At 39.1% G+C, this 16,373-nt stretch overlaps 1 protein-coding gene across 1 annotated transcript in view; it reads right to left on the minus strand.

The window, feature by feature from the left end:
* LOC139470847 (phospholipid scramblase 2-like) overlaps window positions 1–13,075 on the minus strand; it is a 37,778-nt gene extending 24,703 nt beyond the window's left edge. The window contains exon 1 of the transcript XR_011653800.1: window positions 13,012–13,075. The gene's annotated coding sequence lies outside the window, so the exon portion shown is untranslated. The remainder of the gene's footprint in view (window positions 1–13,011) is intronic.
* Window positions 13,076–16,373: the final 3,298 nt, after the last annotated feature.

A 16,373-nucleotide genomic window follows, 5' to 3' on the forward strand; every position in this document is an offset into this window, starting at 1 on the left:
AGAGTTTCTTTTGAAATGTAGCTCAGTAAATCATAAGTGTCTCTGTTTGTGTGTTTGTTTGTTTGTTGTTTAACGATGCACTCAGCAATATACCAGCTGAAGATCTATTCTATTCCGGATCTTCACAGGTGGAATCATAAGTGCATAAACTGGGTTCAGCACCTTTATGAAAAGTATTTTTCTTATACAGGAGAGTGAGTTAGTGAGTGAATTAAAGTGACTAAACAGGGTTCAAATCAACTTTTTAGCAATACTTCAGCTACCGTAATCGACGTAATAAGCGCCCAGGGCACTCTCAAAATTAGAAAGGGGGCTCTTACTAGAATATTATTTTGGTGAGAAAAAAACAGAGTTGAAAGATACATTTCGTGGTTTATGCCGACAGCCTGAAATGTTTATGTACGGCAGATATATTTTTCTGAAATTGAATTGCCCATAATTAAGGGTGCATATGACACACAAGTGTGTATTGTACGCGAATTAATAAGTCTTGTGTACATTGATCAATCGGAAGGGTGCTAATTGGGATTGTTCACTAGCCAATATATTAGCAAATACCGCCGTGGGCGCTTATTAGATCGGGGCGCTTATTACGTCGAATACGGTATATCAAAGCAGGGGACACAAGAAAAGGTGTGTCGGGAATGAAATGAATAAGGGAATGAATGCGACGAGCGAACATATGAACCACAGGACTACCCACCAACCCTTTTGGAATAAAAATGCTTATCAGCTCTACGAAGTCCTTGATGAAGGGAAGCCTAACTGTGAACATTGACATACTTCTGAAGTTGATTCTTCGCTTGTCTTTCATGGCGGTCATTATAACATACTAGCATGCATAGTTTATCCGATTTGTTTAAAAAGTGATACGTCATACTGTCAAAACGACTGAGGTAAAATATTGGTTGATTGGTTGTTTGGATTGTTGATTAACGCCGCAATCAGCAATATTCCAGCTATATGACGGCGGTCTGCAAATAATCAAGTCTGGACCAGACAATCTAGTGATTCATATCACGAGCATCGATCCAAGCAATTGGGATACGATGACACGCATCAACCAAGTCAGCAAGCCTTACCCCCCGATCCTGTTAGTCGCCTCCTATGACAAGCATAGTCGCCCTGAAACTATGGAAAATCTAGACTTGTTTCGTTTAGGGCTACAACACTGCAGCAGAGCTACAGATAAGCTGTGTATTTGCCTAAAATACCCCCCAAAACAATTCAAAACTCAATTATTTTCAATTAACTTCCATACAGAAACGCATGCATTAGATGAAAAACTTGCGTAATTACCCAATGAAGCTTTTTCAACATGCATACAATTGAACTAATTTCCGAAACACAATTACGAGCTAATTTACTTTCCGAGTCAAGCCAAAATTTAAAATCTAAAACATTTTACATCTAAAACATTTTTATTTTTTTTTGAAATCTCAAAATGCTTACTCATTTTGGGAAAAAAAACAAAAGAGTGATGAATAGATGAGTGAAAATATATCAGTTACCCAATGAAAAATGGAATACCCCAATTAAAATAGAAACCTTTGAGTAAAAACTCCATTGCTCCAAAAGTTATCTGGAGCTCTGACTGTAGTATGGGCAGGGTAGAAGGCACAATAATATGGTTCAGGGACTGTAAGTCAGACTAAACTGCCATGAACATCATGGTATAGTTGTCACCCACAAGTACACACTATTACTCTTTCCAGAATTATACCAGCTTAGCAGACTGATGTTAATTTTGAACACTGAATTGGTCTTCATCCTACATTCAGGCACTGACAAATTAAAGTAAAAGCATCATCACAAGAAATCCAAACTTACAATTTTCCGTGCAGTTGAAAATAATTTCCTTTTGCTGTGACCTATGTCCAAAATAAGTGCTATGCCTTGTTCACATCAACACTAAACATCCGCCAGTCATAAAACAATGACATACATTGATAGGTGTATTATCGCGGTGACAAACACCACCGTTGACAGACATAACGGAAAGAGGACATATTATTGATATCCATCATGCATTAGAAATGCGGCTCCGCAGATCAATACTCAGTATTCTGGTGGCCTGACATTAATACTAGGGCTGGCTAACAAGATCGATGATAAAAATGATCGTGGATGGGAAGAAATATTAACGATTATCAATTTAAAATTATTGTCATAGATGAACTTACATAAACTACTGTGACGAAATAAAGTTCAGATTTACCCAAACAGACTTGTTATTGTCAATAATGTTAATTGTCGAGAACGGAAAGCAATTGTTTTTGTTTTATGTCAAATGTCCACAAAGTAATCTATGCATAACTGTGTCAGTGCTTGCCAGTGGCGTGAAATATGTTGATTTCTTTTGGGACTCTTGCATATTTGCTTAAAGTTACTTCTCCGATACATATCAATAATTGATGTGGATATTTAGTTACTCATTATCGATCTCTATAATCTATATCCAGCCAGTCAGGCCTTATTTATACGACTTCATACTAGGACAGTAGCATAGTAGGAAATAATGATCATGTGCTCAGTGCATTTACCATGACAACAAGCAGTGGCGGATCCAGGGATTTGAGAAAGTAGAGGATTACATAATATCCAAGTCACAAAGTAACATAAAGTCTGAACGTTTATACACTTTACTTTCATTTATCTGACATAGTCATGAAAGGGGTGTTACTTGAAAGGGGTGTTACATGAAAGGGGTGTTACATGAAAGGTGGGTAACTTGAAAGGTGTGTTACATGAAAGGTGTGTTACGTGAAAGGGGTGTTACATGAAAGGGGTGTTACATGAAAGGAGTGTTACATGAAAGGGGTGTTACATGAAAGCTGTGTTACATGAAAGGGGTGTTACTTGAAAGGGGTGTTATATGAAAGGGGTGTTACATGAAAGGGGTGTTACTTGAAAGGGTTGTTACTTGAAAGGGGTGTCACATGAAAGGGGTGTTATATGAAAGGGGTGTTACATGAAAGGTGTGTTACATGAAAGGGGTGTTACATGAAAGGTGTGTTACATGAAAGGTGTGTTACATCAAAGGTGTGTTACATCAAAGGGGTGTTACATGAAAGGGTTGTTACGTGAAAGCTGTGTTACATGAAAGGGGTGTTACATGAAAGGTGTGTTACATGAAAGGGGTGTTACATGAAAGGGGTGTCACATGAAAGGGGTGTTACATGAAAGGGGTGTTACATGAAAGGTGGGTAACTTGAAAGGTGTGTTACGTGAAAGGTGCGTTACGTGAAAGGGGTGTTACATGAAAGGTGTGTTACATGAAAGGTGTGTTACATGAAAGGTGTTGAAAGGTGTGTTACATGAAAGGTGTGTTACATGAAAGGGGTGTTACATGAAAGGGGTGTTACGTGAAAGGGGTGTTACGTGAAAGGGGTGTTACATGAAAGGGGTGTTACATGAAAGGGGTGTTACATGAAAGGGGTGTTACGTGAAAGGGGTGTTACATGAAAGGGGTGTTACGTGAAAGGGGTGTTACGTGAAAGGGGTGTTACATGAAAGGGGTGTTACATGAAAGGGGTGTTACGTGAAAGGGGTGTTACATGAAAGGTGTGTTACGTGAAAGGGGTGTTACATGAAAGGGGTGTTACATGAAAGGTGTGTTACGTGAAAGGGGTGTTACATGAAAGGTGGGTAACTTGAAAGGGGTGTTACGTGAAAGGGGTGTTACATGAAAGGGGTGTTACATGAAAGGGGTGTTACGTGAAAGGGGTGTTATATGAAAGGGGTGTTACGTGAAAGGTGTGTTACGTGAAAGGGGTGTTACATGAAAGGGGTGTTACATGAAAGGGGTGTTACATGAAAGGGGTGTTACATGAAAGGTGTGTTACATGAAAGGTGTGTTACATGAAAGGGGTGTTACATGAAAGGGGTGTTACATGAAAGGGGTGTTACGTGAAAGGGGTGTTACGTGAAAGGGGTGTTACGTGAAAGGGGTGTTACGTGAAAGGGGTGTTACGTGAAAGGGGTGTTATATGAAAGGGGTGTTACATGAAAGGTGTGTTACATGAAAGGGGTGTTACATGAAAGGGGTGTTACATGAAAGGGGTGTTACATGAAAGGGGTGTTACATGAAAGGGGTGTTACATGAAAGGTGTGTTACATGAAAGGTGTGTTACATGAGAGCTGTGTTACATGAAAGGGGTGTTACGTGAAAGGGGTGTTACGTGAAAGGGGTGTTACATGAAAGGGGTGTTACATGAAAGGGGTGTTACATGAAAGCTGTGTTACATGAAAGGGGTGTTACGTGAAAGGGGTGTTACGTGAAAGGGGTGTTACATGAAAGCTGTGTTACATGAAAGGGGTGTTACGTGAAAGGGGTGTTACATGAAAGGGGTGTTACATGAAAGGTGGGTAACTTGAAAGGTGTGTTACATGAAAGGTGTGTTACATGAAAGCTGTGTTACATGAAAGGTGTGTTACATGAAAGGTGTGTTACGTGAAAGGGGTGTTACGTGAAAGGGGTGTTACACGAAAGGGGTGTTACATGAAAGGTGTGTTACATGAAAGGGGTGTTACGTGAAAGGGGTGTTACATGAAAGGTGTGTTACATGAAAGGTGTGTTACATGAAAGGTGTGTTACATGAAAGGTATGTTACATGAAAGGTGTGTTACATGAAAGCTGTGTTACGTGAAAGGGGTGTTACGTGAAAGGGGTGTTACGTGAAAGGGGTGTTACATGAAAGCTGTGTTACATGAAAGGGGTGTTACGTGAAAGGGGTGTTACATGAAAGGTGGGTAACTTGAAAGGTGTGTTACATGAAAGGTGTGTTACATGAAAGGGGTGTTACGTGAAAGGGGTGTTACATGAAAGGGGTGTTACATGAAAGGGGTGTTACATGAAAGGGGTGTTATATGAAAGGGGTGTTACTTGAAAGGGTTGTTACATGAAAGGTGGGTAACTTGAAAGGTGTGTTACATGAAAGGGGTGTTACATGAAAGCTGTGTTACATGAAAGGGGTGTTACATGAAAGGGGTGTTACATGAAAGGTGTGTTACTTGAAAGGGGTGTTACATGAAAGGGGTGTTACATGAAAGGTGTGTTATATGAAAGGGGTGTTACTTGAAAGGGGTGTTACATGAAAGGGGTGTTACATGAAAGGGGTGTTACATGAAAGGGGTGTTATATGAAAGCTGTGTTACATGAAAGGGGTGTTACGTGAAAGGTGTGTTACATGAAAGGTGTGTTACATGAAAGGTGTGTTACATGAAAGGTGTGTTACATGAAAGCTGTTTTACGTGAAAGGGGTGTTACGTGAAAGGGGTGTTACGTGAAAGGGGTGTTACATGAAAGCTGTGTTACATGAAAGGGGTGTTACGTGAAAGGGGTGTTACATGAAAGGTGGGTAACTTGAAAGGTGTGTTACATGAAAGGTGTGTTACATGAAAGGGGTGTTACGTGAAAGGGGTGTTACATGAAAGGGGTGTTACATAAAAGAGGTGTTATATGAAAGGGGTGTTACTTGAAAGGGTTGTTACATGAAAGGTGGGTAACTTGAAAGGTGTGTTACATGAAAGGTGTGTTACATGAAAGGGGTGTTACGTGAAAGGGGTGTTACATGAAAGCTGTGTTACATGAAAGGGGTGTTACATGAAAGGTGTGTTACTTGAAAGGGGTGTTACATGAAAGGGGTGTTACATGAAAGGTGTGTTACTTGAAAGGGGTGTTACGTGAAAGGGGTGTTACATGAAAGGGGTGTTACGTGAAAGGGGTGTTACATGAAAGGAGGGTAACTTGAAAGGGGTGTTACGTGAAAGGGGTGTTACATGAAAGGGGTGTTACGTGAAAGGGGTGTTACATGAAAGGGGTGTTACATGAAAGGGGTGTTACATGAAAGGGGTGTTACGTGAAAGGGGTGTTACGTGAAAGGGGTGTTACATGAAAGGGGTGTTACTTGAAAGGGTTGTTACTTGAAAGGGGTGTCACATGAAAGGGGTGTTATATGAAAGGGGTGTTACATGAAAGGGGTGTTACATGAAAGCTGTGTTACATGAAAGGGGTGTTACGTGAAAGGGGTGTTACATGAAAGGTGTGTTACATGAAAGGTGTGTTACATGAAAGGTGTGTTACATGAAAGCTGTTTTACGTGAAAGGGGTGTTACGTGAAAGGGGTGTTACGTGAAAGGGGTGTTACATGAAAGCTGTGTTACATGAAAGGGGTGTTACGTGAAAGGGGTGTTACATGAAAGGTGGGTAACTTGAAAGGTGTGTTACATGAAAGGTGTGTTACATGAAAGGGGTGTTACGTGAAAGGGGTGTTACATGAAAGGGGTGTTACATGAAAGAGGTGTTATATGAAAGGGGTGTTACTTGAAAGGGTTGTTACATGAAAGGTGGGTAACTTGAAAGGTGTGTTACATGAAAGGTGTGTTACATGAAAGGGGTGTTACGTGAAAGGGGTGTTACATGAAAGCTGTGTTACATGAAAGGGGTGTTACTTGAAAGGGGTGTTACATGAAAGGGGTGTTACATGAAAGGTGTGTTACTTGAAAGGGGTGTTACGTGAAAGGGGTGTTACATGAAAGGGGTGTTACGTGAAAGGGGTGTTACATGAAAGGAGGGTAACTTGAAAGGGGTGTTACGTGAAAGGGGTGTTACATGAAAGGGGTGTTACGTGAAAGGGGTGTTACGTGAAAGGGGTGTTACATGAAAGGGGTGTTACATGAAAGGGGTGTTACATGAAAGGGGTGTTACGTGAAAGGGGTGTTACGTGAAAGGGGTGTTACATGAAAGGGGTGTTACATGAAAGGGGTGTTACATGAAAGGGGTGTTACATGAAAGGGGTGTTACGTGAAAGGGGTGTTACGTGAAAGGGGTGTTACGTGAAAGGGGTGTTACATGAAAGGGGTGTTACATGAAAGGGGTGTTACGTGAAAGGGGTGTTACGTGAAAGGGGTGTTACATGAAAGGGGTGTTACATGAAAGGGGTGTTACGTGAAAGGGGTGTTATATGAAAGGGGTGTTACATGAAAGGGGTGTTACTTGAAAGGGGTGTTACATGAAAGGGGTGTTACATGAAAGGTGTGTTACATGAAAGGGGTGTTACAAGAAAGGGGTGTTACATGAAAGGGGTGTTACATGAAAGGGTTGTTACGTGAAAGCTGTGTTACATGAAAGGGGTGTTACATGAAAGGGGTGTTACATGAAAGCTGTGTTACATGAAAGCTGTGTTACATGAAAGGGGTGTTATATGAAAGGGGTGTTACATGAAAGGGGTGTTACGTGAAATCCAAATTTACTACCCGGGTACCCAGCCCTCTATTTCCCAACTCTACCCGGGTACCCATTGTAGGTCTCAGGAGATGTCTCAAAATGTCCGATTGGGAACATTTTTAGCATAGCCCTGGCAAAAAGTATTTAGATACATGTATTAAACAATCTGGTTATTTATACACTAAAGTTGAATTATGTTACATCTTTATTCAACCATATGAAAAACCAGAAGGAATGGGTGCATAGTCAGTAAGAAATGCGAACATTAGTGTCTTGTAGTGCAACCATAGAGTTCAAGATAATTTTTTAATAAACAATATATCACGTGACTAACCATGGGTCCAGGGAGTCCTGTTGGTACCCAGGTCCTACTCAGTACCCATCCGACCCAGGTACCCGAGTTACCCATCCCAGGCTAGTGTGTTACAGTAAAGGTGTGTTACCTGTTGGTTCCCAAGTTGAAATGCCAAGGTTTAACACAAACATTGGAATGTACAGAACGCAATTGTGAATCAGCAAATAACTACCGCTACACAAGGTCAATGAATAATTATAAAAATAAATTTATATTGAAACACACAAGGTTAGGTTTACAACCATAAGTGGCAATACAATGGGTCATTATGCAACAGCAGCAATAAATAACAGGCCAAGTTAGTTAACTCACAAATGTCCAGAATTTGACAGTTGAATGTCTTGAATGAAGTAAGTGTTCCATTCTCAAATCAAGGAAACAGTGTTGGAAGCAGACAGAAAAGACAAAATGTTTCCGAAATGGTTTCCCATCCACACTGTGAAAATTAAAAAGACAAATGTCAATTCGCCCTCGTCTCCAAGCCTTCTAGGAACTGTTACCTCACGAAGCATCTCAAACAAGGGAATTCATCCTTTGTTAATTGAATCAACAAGCTCCTCACAGCGAACCTCTCTATACTGAGGTCCAAAGCGCTGGGTGGAGTTTGGACTTTATTACCCACGTGGTGAAGATACAGGTGGTAAGGTACTAAATCCATACATCACACGTGTGCCATACAAGGTTGACATCGTTTTATTGTTTTTGATTGGATAACCGTGACCTCTGTCACACTGGAACTACTTTTTTCATTCATAAAAATCACGAGACGTCATTCGCTTCCTCAACTACAAAGTAGAACTAAAGGAATTTCACGAAAGCGAGAGACATTTACACACACTTTATTAAACCAAACAAGATCGTCACATGCATTAAATTTGCTTTATATTCTATATTAGTTATGCATAGAGCTACTGCAGATATTAAATAATTGAGCCATGCATATCCATTTGCAATGTCTTACGCTCGGTCAGATACCATAGAAAGTCCACTTGTTATGTGAAAATGGTATCTAACGAGAATCAGTGTAGTATTCTCTTTATACACATCTAAGGGAAGTCATTCTATTTTACCAGCTGCAGTAGGACTGCCACTAAATAAAAACCTAACCACAACAGCTAAGGACATTTGAGTGTTTGATTGGCTGCCACTAACTACCATCCACCTTATGTAAATATCATTACTTTAAACAATGTACCAAATACACAATATGTCATGTTGGATTTAGTGCAATAGTTCTAAAATGAAAAAAGGCACATGGTCTGTACTTTGCCTGTAACCATAGTAACCCTACATCCTGAGCTATCTCAACAATGAAGCTACCAATTTTCTGTGTTGATTGGTGCTTACAGTCACAGAACCACATACCTGAAACCAAGTGCTAGCATTACAAGAGATTCATGTTACACAACACAGTTCACCCTTTGAGCAAATGATCAATTAATCCCGAACACATAGTCAAGACTTACATAACAATCACATGCACTAATAGGCTGCACTCAGCAATATTCCAGCTATATATTAGAAAATGGTTAACATCAAGAACCGGATATCTCTCATCCTTAGTTCCAAATAGAGTGCCGGATGCACGTGATTATTATTTGAGAAACTGCTGACAGATTCAAAACATAAAGTGTAAAACAAATAATTACCGTATTCGACGTAATAAGCGCCTGTGGCGTTCTCAAAAGTAGAAATAGGGGGCTCTTAATAGAATATTTTTTTGGTGAAAAAAACATTATTGAAAGCCTGGCAGTCTGAAATGTTTATGTACGACAGATATATTTTTCCAGAATTTAATTGCCCATAAATAAGGGTACATATAACACATGTGTGCGTATTATACCGAACAAATAAGTCTTGTGTACATTGATCAATCGGAAGGGATGCAAATTGGGCTTGTTCACTAGCCAATATATCAGCAAATATCGCTGTGGGCGCTTATTAGAGCGGGGCGCTTATTACGTCGAATACAGTATGCCAAATCATTTATTCCAGATACAGCTAATATTTGGAACTCACTACCTATTGAATACACCAATGCCAGTAGCTTAGGAAGTTTTAATTTTTTTATTAAAAGCAATGATAAGGATGGTATATACTTTGATGTAAATTATCGATCAAGACTCTGCCAGGTTACACACTCCCGTATCAGGCTTTGCTGTAGTGATCTTAACGCCGACAAATTTGCCAGATTTATATCCGACAGCCCGAAATATTGATGTGGCTATCATACATAAGATGCACTTCATTTCTTTCTTACATGTCCCTTAAACATTTAAGGCAAAATATGTATTATTTCGTAAAAGACTATGATTTAAATTCAATTTTAAATGGTAATTCACATTTTACCACCATAACAAATCTTGAAATTTTGAAATCAGTGCACAGTTTTATTCTATCTTCTTGACGATTTAGAGACTTTGTCAGAGTTTATATTTATGTATTTATTTATATATGAATATATATATATATTTTTTTTTTAAAGCAATGTTGGCTTTCCAATATAATACTACAATGTTGTGCTGGGTGTAAACAATAACATAGCTGTAGTTACGAAATAAACTCGAGTAATATAACACTTATTATTAAACACAATAATTATCAAGTAACTTTAATTTCAATTATATAATATATGCTATTTCTCATGTCATTTTCAATACATTGTTATTTGTCGATATATCATGTTTGGGATAGGCATTCAGATAAGCAAAATTTGCTTGTTTACCAATGCCTCCACTTTATGGAAGTAAATATGTTTATATCATAAAAAAATCATGTCTGGACTATGAACAATGATCCATGCCATCGGAGTACACTCACATGCCATTAATGAAGTCACTGATTAGTGAAACAAACATGATAAATCAGATACAAATTTGAAGGTTGTACATTGAGTTCCATACCTGTGTCATAGCAACCGATTTGGGACAACCTTTGTCTGAAGGAACAAAGGCTACTTACCCTGTAGCCATGACATGTATATGCCTTCAATCATTTAATTGCCTTTATTAAGATGCTAATCCTCATTGTATTGTACATTGACAGTCTGCCATCCCCAACTAGCTGTGCAGCTATGTCACTGATTAATGACCATTGTTAATGTGTTGTTATAATTTTGTCGCATTCCTTCTGACTTTGATATGTTTGAACAGAGACCATAAAATATATTGGTTTGAATAAAGATTCAGCTTCAGTCAACTCCAATGTATGCATGACCAGATTGCTTTATACGTGTACATTAGGGCTGCAACGAATACACTATGAGGCGATTATGATTCATATCATGAATATAGGGTAACGAATACGAATATTAATTTATAAAAATAACAAGTCAGCAGTTGATGTATTATTTGTTAAATTCTGTGCAACAATAACAACATGGATGGTTAACTATCAACATAGTATACATTTATATACTGGACTTATCCAGGTACTAGTATCTGCTCAAATGCAACAATGACCAGTGACCACCACAACACTGTCAAATTAAATATAATATGAGTCTTATCTTTGAAGAAATCTATGCATATAATATGTTCATATTGATATTTTTAGGTACAGGGTATGCACATGATGGCATATTCATAAATATTCTATTCTAGTGGCCACGAATAATGAATTACTTACTTTGGAGATTTAACGTGCGCTTTCCGACTGATGCGTATTTCGCACACGGGCCCGGCCAGGCCATTTAATGTGTTTCCGAAAGGGGCAAAAGTGGTGTGTGCAACCCAAGAGGGGGCTTTAGGGGTTGCTTATATAGAATTTGGGAATTTTGAGATTTGGAATAGATACCGATGGGATTAGGGAGGAGAACTAAGGGAGCTGGGTATGGCGGATGTTTGTTTGTTTATGTAATTTTGATTTGGTAGATTATAGTGTTTTTAGATGCGTTTTATTAGTTCCGTTTTGATTAAGAATACGCCTAAGGCCTTGAAGTTTTCTAATTCATTTTGTGGGTTTAGTATTGCTTCTAGAGTGAGAGCTTTGTTTAGATTGAGGGTGGTTTGTAATGCGGTTCGATGTGTTAGGTAGTGTGTGCAGTGGATGAGTGCGTGTTCTGGGGTTTCTGGTTGTTTGCAGTGTGGGCAGTTACCTGTAGTATGTTTTTTTAAAAAAATTATGTGGTTATTTAGGTTGGTGTGTCCTGTTTGGAGTTTAGTGATTACTCTGTCGATTTTTTTTGATGGATGGAGAATTTTTGGTTTGGTTAGTGGTTTGCTGAGTACTTTTTTGATTTGGCTATTTGAGTTTATTGAATGAGGGACATTGTACAGAATATATATAGTAGGTGAGGATTGACAGTAGACAATTAACAGTAACAACAATAGTTGCATACAATACATGAGTCGGATAACATGAGTAAGTGTTGACAACAGAAGGATAATACTGTCACAACACGATGGACAGAACACATGGGTGGAAGCCAATGGGACATGAAGCTAATTAAACAGGATAAGTGATTATTGCTTAATGAGTTCATAGTAGGCGGATGGGATGAAATAGCCTTGATCTCTGTTGATTGATGGCCTGTGACAGCGAATAGTAACTTGAAGTGTAACAATGTGGTTATGGTGAATTTTTGTCATTGGACAATATATCACATGATATCGACTAACCACAGGTCTGGGTAGTCCTGTGGGTACCCAGCTCCTTCTCAGTACCCACCCGACCTGAGTATTTCAGTTACCCATCCCAACCCAAGTATCTAAATACCATTTGCCTGGGCTCCACTAAAACAATACCCAAGTTGACATTTTGTACCTAAATCTTGAGACTTGCAACGGGTACCCGGGTAGAATCAGGTATAAGGGTCAGGTACCTGGGTTTTAAATTTCAAATCGTCCCATCTCTAGATGCTTGGTACCCGTGACCCCTACTGGCCCACATATAAGGGACACAACTCTGGTTGAACAAGAATATGAAAAAAAATCTCGCTTTCATCATGACTAGTAAATTATAAGGAATTCATGTTTCTATATTTTAGTAATTACAGACTGAATAAGATTTCTAAACACATCAGCCAATTGTACTGACAAAGTAAAATTATTATTCCCTAGAGGCCTAATTACTATAAGTAGACATTTGGACCTACAATCTGCTTAGCATCATGAAACACGTATCTCTTAACGGGAAGACCTTAACAGCCCTATGAAAAAGTGTTGTATATCAAATACTACATTGAATGCATCTATTAATTTTTTATTACCTTACAGACGCTCGAAACTTCAAATTCACGCGCCTAACCAGCTCAGAGATACCAAGTGTAAACAGACGCTGGAACAGCACCAGCTCGCTCGTTTCCGAGTTTTTCAGAGTGACAGTAGTGACAAGCGAACGTGCAACAGTCAAGCCGTCGTCGAAGCAAATATATTAAACACAATCAAACTGCATGAGGCATATAAGTTAGAGACACACACTCATCTACCTGGTACTTGGTAACGTTGGAAGGCAAGACCCGCTTTTTTTTCACCCAGTTGATCGTGACTACATTTGGCTTCACTCTCAAGTTCGATAACTCGTGCAAATTGTTGGCGAAACTGTTTGTTGGAAACCAGTTTAATATTCAACCGTTTCTTGTTCGATTCCCGATTTAGGGTTTAGTCCAACTTTTCACCCCCATCACATGAACGTCCTTTAGGGTAAAATAAAATTCGATATTTGCGACGTGCTTTTTAAAAAAAAACAAAAAAACTCCTCAGTTCTGCAAATGATAACCGGAGATAAAAACATATTTGAGATAGGAAAAAATCTATTTTTGTTCCAGATTTGTTGAGTGAGTGAGTGAGTATGGTTTTAAGCCGCAATATTCCAGCAATATCACGGCGGGGGACACCAGAAATGGGCTTCACACACTGTACCCATGTCGGGAATCGATCGAACCATGGTCCTCGGCGTGACGAGCGCTTTAACCACAAGGCTACCCGACCGCCCCTCCTGATTTGTTGACCTTGAAATACATGCCTAACTAGACAGAACAATATTATTAAATTTTGTAAACATTCAAATATCATCAATCTGTTATGGACTTTTATGGGAAAGAACTTACTCGACCTTCCCTCTAAAAAGTAAACTCGACCAATATATGACGTCATCAAGTTGCGAGCGCATATTCGAATCTCCAGAAGTGACGTCATGACAATGTTTTGTCCACTCTCCTAACCAGAGTTCCATGCGGCCGGCAGCCAGCCAGCATAGTGTTATGCTGAGTCACCACTGCGCCGGAGTGTGTGTTTTGTCGTGAATTCTACCATAAATTTGGAAATTTCTCGATTCTGATTGGTCAATCAGATGCTATTAAATCACAATAAACCCCCTCTGATTGAAACAGCTGGTTTGACGGCCGCATCACCGCGGAAGCTAATATTCATAGTATAGTACTATTTTCAGTCATTGTCAGTAGGCATATTCAAATAAATATCTACAATTACAGGTTACAAAATGCACAGATGCGGTTACTACAATATTCAAAGGATGTGTGGCAATACATTTCGTGCAGAACAACACGACAGAAATCAACAAAGGGAATGTATTTACGTTTCGGAGACAACAGAGAGCTTGGAATTTTGGCGCTTTTCTATAACGACTGTGACTTCATATTGTTTGCGTCACAATGAGTGATATGACGTCATAATGGTGACGCGCAAATGTAGAGCGAAAGCCTTGCAAAGCTTGCTTTGTTTTCTTTATAGGGATTCCCACCTCATGTTAGCTTACCAAGTTGCTGTGCTTATAAGCTTTCAATGCCTGTAATATGTTCGAGTGAAGTATAACGGTGTAAAGAAACTGCTTGAGTATATACAGCACCATATTTTGTTCGGTGATTCCGTAATTCAGATCGATAACCCACTCAAAACACTGATCTCAACCCATGCCGCTTCACTCGGTATATTTGCTAACACCAAAGAGTTCGCGTTTTATTTAGTCATGGTAGAATGGAGATAAACATATAGCTAGGTTACCTGTAGATTTAACCGCTCTCAATTAAACATTTGAAACCTCACGCTGCGCGTTCGGTTCCAAATTCAATTTAGCGGGATTAATCTACAGGTAACCTAGCTCTACATTGAAAACACGGTATGTTTATCTCCTAATTCTCTTTGTAGATTTCTATTATGCTTTCTTCGCGAAATGGATTGCCACACATCCTTTGAATATTGTAGTAACCGCAACTTTTCATTTTGTAACCTGTTATTATAGATATCATGATTTAAATATGCCTACCGATCCAAGCGTCGATCCACGCAATTGGGATCGCTGACATGCATCAACCAAGAGAGCGAGTCTGACCACCTGATCCCGTTAGTCGCCTCTTACGACAAGCATAGTTGCCTTGCACGGCAAGCATGGGTTGCTGAAGACTATTCTACCCCGGATCTTCACGGGTCCACAAGAATAACTAACTACGTTTATACCTAGCTTTTAGAAAATGTAATAGTAGAACCTAAGGAGACCCAGGAAGTTTGGAGCGATTACTTGTCTTTACCTCCAGATTTCGACTTTGAAAAAATCCATAAAGCAAACTATTATTCTGCTATTGAAACTAAACTACTTTTCTTTTATGTACGCTTCTTTCATTAACATAAGGGCCGGTGGCGTAGCCTAGCTAGTGGTTAAAGAGTTTGCTCGTCACGCTGAAGACCCGCGTTCGATTCCCCACATGGGTACAATGTGTGAAGCCCATTTCTGGTGTCCCCCGCCGTGATATTGCTGGAATATTGCTCAAAGCGGGCGTAAACCCATACTCACTCATAAAATAGTAACAACTAATTCACTTTTAGCGAAAATTAAGGTAACTGATGATGATTATTGTACCTTTTGTGGTCACGTTACTTAAAAACATATGATCATTTATTTATAGATTGTATTTTTGTACAGAAATTATGGAAGCAAGTTAGTAAATGGCTAAATAGTAAAAACCTGTTGAATTTACAGTTAAGCATTTCATTTTTGGTGACCCCACCTCCAAAATAACAACGTATGCATTCCTGTTAGTTAAATATTCTATCTTCACCAGTAGAATTAGAAAAAAAGCCTCCCCAGGTTCGAGGAATTTATTCAGTCATTACAGCAGAAATGTAAAGATGAGTATTACGTGGCATGGAAGTCGGGTCAACTCACCAAACAGGATGTCAAGTGGCAGAACACAACGTTCTGCAATTCTGTGTAAAATATAAACCCTTACTGTCCACCTAGAGTAAATATTTAGTTATTATACACATGTTTGTGTAATAACCTGTAATCAATGTTATACTGAATAAAAGCGTAAAAAGAAGAAGAAAAAAGTTCTTGTCCCATAGATGTGGCTGAGGTGCGCAGATAATCGAAGGGGCGCAACGATCGCATCCAAAACACTGAGTTCAGCGCAACCTTGTGGCCTTATGTGATATGACATTGAACAGTTTTCAATGCCTTTGTACATCGACAACTATTGAGCTCCAAAAATTCATATTTGTATCTATGATATTAAATTAGATATATCGACTTTATTAGGTACAATAAATTGACTAGAAATCTACCTGTGCGGTTTTTGTTTTGTTTTTTGTTTTGTTTTTTTTAAGAGTGTATATTGTAATAAAACGGGTCTTACCCCACTAAGTGCATCAAATCACTTGAAAAGATTTGCAAAATATCTGTCGACGTCCAGTTGACGGTACACATTCTTTGCAAATCCTGCAATCGAGAGACATCTCCACGCTGAAACCCATGTTTACGAACCGGATGTCTAGTTCGTAACGCGACTTTGATTGGTTGATTGGTTGGTTGTTTAACGCCGCACTCAGCAATATT

Source organism: Haliotis cracherodii, unplaced genomic scaffold (genome assembly GCF_022045235.1).
Source record: "Haliotis cracherodii isolate W230 unplaced genomic scaffold, xgHalCrac1.p SCAF_21, whole genome shotgun sequence".
Lineage (NCBI taxonomy): Eukaryota > Metazoa > Mollusca > Gastropoda > Lepetellida > Haliotidae > Haliotis > Haliotis cracherodii.